Raw genomic sequence first — 6,632 nt, forward strand, 5'->3', positions numbered from 1 at the left:
CGTTTCAATCTTTGTGAGGCTAGCAAACGCCAGTGTCCTTATAGCTCACCTTTTTTAGCACAATTGCTCCCATGCAGTGCTAATATAACGTCATTAGGCTAAAGTTACCCCACACACACACACACACACATCACACACACATCACAGACGATGCACAACTCACTGTATATGAGGATACAATGCTGAAATCATTTGCTGGTCCTATTTCTTATCTCCTCACACATTCTTCATCATCGACATTTAACGTAACTCAAATGGCTTACTGTTAGATCTTTAGCTTTAGTCAAGGATGCTAGAACTTCTAGAAATCAATACCAATTCCACCTGGAGTTACACCATCTTAGCTAGGTTAGCAAACATTATTTTATCCTGTTTCACAGTCGTCTACAAAATTGCACAAAGCGTCTCAAAATATCAACAACTCTCCAAACATGTATTTACATTTCATTTGCATTATTAAGTCGCATAACCAGTTGCACTTACCCCAAGTGGTGACGAAAAGGCAGGTTAACCTCCATGCATGGTTTTAAAATAAGTTCAGGTAAGGGTGGTGCGTCGGGACAAACTTGCAGCCCACTCCCGGTTGCTAAGAAAACACACTTATAACGTGATATTGGGCCTCATTCTCAAACGCAGTTATGAAGAATTTAAGAAGGAATTTCTTCTGAACTCCACTTCCGGTGTTTTAAGAACAAATTTGGCATTCATGAAAGTTCTCTCATCTGGGGTTTGTTCTGAACTTCAGAAGAATTTCAGAACGCGAAATAGCAGTCGTAAATGCAATTCCTCAGCGAGGTGAAATAGAAACTACTTACAGTGGCAACGTTGTAGCGGATTACCGTCAGACGTGCAAAACTCTCCATCGCTTATATCCTATGTAAAAGCAAAACGCGCGCGCGCGCACACACACACACACACACACACACACACACACACACACACACACACACACACACACACACACACACACACAGAGCAGGGAGAGAGAAAATAATAGCATTAGTTATGTAAGCAAATACAATGTATGTAAAATGATATCTTATATCTCACACATATAACACAAAAACACTAAATCTGTAAATCTAAATGAACCTTGTTAAATGTCATTCATACATTTTAGGCGTGCAACCATTTTATTTCTATGGTCACCAGAGGTACTGCCCACAAGCATTTGACAGCAGGCTATGCTAAGTGTACTATGTCATTGACACAAAGTGAAAAATAGAAGAAAAAAAAAAGGAACCTAAAACAAAGATCGCTGTTTGTAAATTGCAATTGAAATATAAACTACTTACAGTGGAACACTGTCTGTGGTCGGCAGCAATCCCTGCAATGCAATGAAAACATTGGAAGACACTGTCCATGTCGCAGATGTCATCATACCTGTGCCAAAGAAACCGGCTCCATCCTGCTTCAATGACTATCACCCTGTGGCACTGACCCCCATCATTATGAAGTGCTTTGAACGGCTAGTCATGTCTCACATCAAGTCCATCCTCCCCCCCACCCTGGACCCCTTTCAGTTCGCATACCGGGCCAAACGTTCCACAGAGGACGCAATCTGCTCTGCTCTCCACCCAGCCCTCACCCACCTGGAAAAAGCAGACTCACATGTGAGAATGCTTTTCATAGACTTTAGTTCAGCTTTTAACACCATAATCCCACAACAACTCATCTGTAAACTGGACCAGCTGGGGCTCAACACCTCCATTTGCAATTGGGTATTGGACTTTCTCAGTGAGCGACCCCAAGCAGTACGAGTCGGCAACAACATCTCGAGCAGCATCACACTCAGCACAGGGGCCCCACAAGGCTGTGTACTCAGTCCCCTGCTCTTCACCCTGCTGACACACGACTGCACAACAACCTACAGTACCAATCACATGGTGAAGTTTGCGGACGACACAACTCTGGTGGATCTCATCACCAAGAACGATGAGACCCACTACAGGAAGGAGGTCAACCTTTTGACCACGTGGTGCAGAGACAACAACCTCCTGCTGAATGTCAGCAAAACAAAGGAGATTGTGGTTGACTTCAGGAAAAGCCACACTGAACACCCACCACTGACCATCGATGGTGCTGCTGTGGAGCGAGTGAGCAGCACCAAATTCCTGGGGGTGCACATCAGTGAGGACCTCTCCTGGGCCACCAACTCTGCATCACTGGCGAAGAAAGCCCAGCGGCGCCTCTACTTCCTCCGCAAGCTCAAGCGAGTGAAAGCTCCCAAACCCCATCCTGAACGCATTCTACCGGGGCACCATTGAAAGCATCCTGTCCAGCTGCATCACTGTGTGGGGCAGTAGCTGCACTGAACACAGCAGGAAAGCACTGCAACGCATAGTGAACACAGCTGGTAAGATCATTGGTGCCCCACTCCCTTCCTTGCAAGACATATACACCACCCGCCTCACCCGGAAAGCTACCTCGATTGCGAGTGACACCAGCCACCCCGCACACAGTCTGTTCAGCCTCCTACCCTCTGGAAGAAGGTATAGGAGCCTCCGTTGCCGCACCACCAGACTCAGAAATAGCTTCATTCACCAAGCTGTCAGGAAGCTAAATTCTCTCCCCTCACTCCCCCCAGCCATATCCGTCAGTCTGACATGAGGCTAAACCCCCCCCCCCCCTAAAATAACTCAGGACTCTGCAACAAAACTGTCTCTTGCACTTTTATCACTTACGTTCACCATAACCACTTACTGTTATACTTGCACTGCTAATGTAACAAATACATCTTACAGGATGTCTTTTTTTGTTGCCATTACCAAATTGCCTTTTTTGCACTACCATAACCTCACTTGAAAGAAAACTTATGCTGCTGTACGTGTATCTGTATGTTTATATCTATATGTAGGACATGTCTTGTCTTATCTGTTGTTGTGCCTGTGCACTTTATATGTTTCACCGTGGGAGAGTGGGAAACGTCCTTTCGATTCCTTTGTATGTCTTGACATGCAAAGTAATTGACAATAAAGCTACTTTTTGAACTTTGAGAATGTGGCTTGGCAATTTCCAATTCTGGCCATGACCATGTCCTTGTTACGCTGCACATTGTGCATCTGTTCCATTAGTACCTGACAGATTGGTAAGCATGTGGACAGAGGTAAACACACAACGGCCATTCCCACTAATACTAATAAAAAGATGTTGGTTACGATAGACAATGGGGAATTTTACCTTAGCAGCTAATTTTACTGGAATCTTGTCCTCCAAAGCTAGTATAGAGAGAGAGAGAGAGACAGTGAAGCACTTCAATAATTAACAGATCAAAGGCAGAAACAACTAATACATTAAGATCAAGACTAAAAAATTATAGAAAATACAACTCCTCCTCTAAACTTGTGGATGTAGTGGGAATGCCTGAAATTGGAAAAGGCACACACACAAAGAAAAAAAACATTCAGCATCTACTGTATATACATACTGTATACTCTTTCTTCTCTGTACAAGGTCGTGCCCTCACCTGTGTCTGCCGTCTTGCTGCATGTGTGATCAGGCGTAACAACCTCAGCTTTTAGGGAAGATAGATAGATAGATAGATAGATGGATGGATACTTTATTAATCCCGAGGGAAATTCCCAAATTCCCAAAGAAGAACATAAAGCACATAAAGCACCACATGTACAATTACTTTCAACTCCACATGACAGTAAATAGTGCCAAAGTGCCATGCTAAACAAATACCTCCATTCACCATCTTCAGCGACCAGACAAGGCTGAGGATGTGGACATTACTTCTGATATTCAGGAATGTACTGTATTGTGCAGCATCCCAATGGAAGCTGGACATATAGCTTCAAATGGCGTACATTCACCTTGTGACATCACTTGGAAATACCCTCACTGTCAAACAGGGTGGACACTCCCTTGGTTGAGATAGAATTCTAGAACACTGCAGCAAATTACTGCGAAAAACAGAGAATTCCTTTATTTTCTGTTATCCTGTAAACAAACAGTTACAGTTAGAAAACAAAAGAAAAATTACAATTACAAGTTTTTTTTTTTTGAAAGGGCATAAATTGTTTGTTAATATGATATCAAATATGTATTAGTGACATCTACAAATATTAAAATACATAGCTTTACATACACCCTAAAGTTCAAATTCATACATTTTGAACCGTACTGCAGACGTATTTATTAGATGTAATATCTTCTTAATGTATTTAATTAGTATTTGTTATATATTTTGTAAATAAATAAATATTAAAATAAATATTAAAATATTATCACTACTAAACCATACAGATAACCAACATTTTTGCTAATTTGGTGAAAAACACCAACCTCTATGCCTCTTCAAATGTATCCTTGTGCAATACATTTGTGGAGGAGGTGAAGGTGTTTGTGGGAATAAACATCCTCATGGGTATCCATCATTTACCCTCTTATCTTGACTACTGTTCATCTGATCCAGCCTTACAAGTGTCCTATGTGGCAGACACCATGCCACGAAATAGGTATGAGGAGTTATGCAGATACCTACCCTGTTCAAACCCAGGGATAGCAGACTCTGGTGACAAGCTTCAAAAAGTGAGACCATTACAGTTTTTTCCAATCATTTTCACACTTGGTTCAATACCATGTACACTTTCTCAAAACACTTAACACATCCAGCATATCAGTAGCAGTAAAAGTAAACACATTCGTTACTCAAGTAGAAGTATTGATACTGGAGTTTAAAAATACTCTGGTAAAAGTTGAAGTATCGACTTTTCACCTCTTTACTCAAGTAAAAGTAAAAAAGTACAGGCTCTAAAATTTACTTAAAGTATAAAAGTAAAAAGCAACCTTAATAATAATAATAAAAAAAAAAAAAAACATTTAAAGCTAAACTAGTTGGACTTAATATAATTGACACGACTGTAAGAAATAGAAGCTTAATTTAATAGCTGATGAGGGCTACATGGAGCCCAAGACATGGTAAAAATTGTCATACAAAAATATAATAATGCTGTCAAAGACTCGAAGAGCATGTTTTTCTCAAACTTTATTGGAATTCAAGTAGACCTCCACCCCATTTGCACATTCGTCTCTCATCAAGGGCCTTTGCAACTAGGTTCATAGTCTTCGCATATTCTGCCAGAAATGCAAGCTCGACAGGAGTAAACCTGTTAAAATAACAAATAAAAACCTCAAAATGTCATATTTTTTTCATAGAACACCTTCAATTCAATAACAAACCAATTATGTAATGCTAATCATCTGTGCTGAGGGTTAGTAAATATACTGTATATATAGTGTTTTATAGCTTTTCAATTCAAAGTGAAAGAATATAGATATAGTTCAGCTTTAAAAATTAAAAGGGGCAGGTACATACATGGGTATTTGTAGTCGCATTCAAACCAACAGGACAGCTCAAAACAAATGTGACACTAAGGACTACATGAATTATTTTGGCGTGATACATGTTTCAGTTATCTCCCAGGACAATCACAAGCCTAACTAACACATTTCCTGTGGGAAACACTGATACATAAACTGAATATTAAATAGCCTTATATTAGCTTACTACTGTGCAGTGGTGTTTCTACATTAGGGGCACGTGGGGCATTGCCCCACCAGATCCCCATGGCGCTATTTTGCAGAAAGCTCAATCTGTGCTTTGTGGCAAAATATATCTTATTTAATTTAATATGCATAGTAGCGTGAATGTGTTTGTGAATGTGTGTGTGAGAATAAGCTTGACTCACAAGCATTATAGTCCTGTTTTGGAGTAATTTGATTCATGTGTGTTTCTGTTTGTGTGCTTGCTCTGTGAAATGCTGCTCTCCGCTGTCCTTCTCTGCTCTGTGGGCTACAGCGCAAGCTTAAGACCGTTGCCATGGAAACATTAATGAGCGTGAACCACACAGGCCAAAGATAACATTGGGAGATGGGGCACTATCCGATGTGCCCCACGAAATCTGCCTAGCAACTCGACTCGAATATTGCGAAAACCGCGAGAACTGTACCCTGTGACCAAGAAAAAAAAAAACATAGTCAGATCATATCAGACAGACCCATGCAGACCTGCCAACCTTGAAGAAAGTTTTTGAGTACCAGGGGAGTTTCAGTTTGGCAGGGGCTTTGCATACGGTCAATTCCCCACTCACCGCCATATCATCCAGTTATTCAACATAATAAATCAGCAGCGAAGAAAACAATACAATCATATTTTCTTGACAAGAATTCCATAAATGAAGATAGATCTTTACATGTTGCATCATTGAGCACTTCTAAAGAATATATTTATATATATATTTTTTTAAAGCTCCTATTAAAGTATCCATCTATCTACTTCCAGTGGCACTTGCTCTTGACTGCTTTGCCTCATAGCTTGGCGACTTGGCCTTTTTCAACAGAGCATCACTGAAGCCTTCCATGTGACAGACAGTCCCCTTTGCATTCATGCTCACCTTTCTTGTCACCAAAGCGCTTATCATATCAGTGCTCAGGGTTGCTCTGTATTGGGTCTTGTTTTTGGTAACGAGACTGAAAATCGTCATCTGACGTCATGATTATTTTATACCTGCAAGGCTGTTCGGTTGACTGGCTGCAATAGTAGGAATGATTTGCTACGTTAGCAGTCTGTAGTCAAACACCTTTGCAATGGTCACTTTGCCCCAACAGAGCGATTCAAAGTTAGA

At 40.8% G+C, this 6,632-nt stretch overlaps 1 long non-coding RNA gene across 1 annotated transcript; it reads right to left on the bottom strand.

Annotated features, from left to right (window-relative positions):
* Positions 1-729: 729 nt before the first annotated feature.
* On the bottom strand, positions 730-4,841 carry LOC122131202. The gene is made up of 3 exons (XR_006152045.1): positions 3,181-4,841; positions 1,296-1,327; positions 730-873 (listed from the first exon to the last, which is right to left on the bottom strand). It is a non-coding gene; the product is annotated as an uncharacterized LOC122131202 (long non-coding RNA).
* Between the last annotated feature and the right edge of the window lie 1,791 nt (positions 4,842-6,632).

The sequence above is a fragment of the Clupea harengus genome, unplaced genomic scaffold, assembly GCF_900700415.2.
Source record: "Clupea harengus unplaced genomic scaffold, Ch_v2.0.2, whole genome shotgun sequence".
NCBI lineage: Eukaryota > Metazoa > Chordata > Actinopteri > Clupeiformes > Clupeidae > Clupea > Clupea harengus.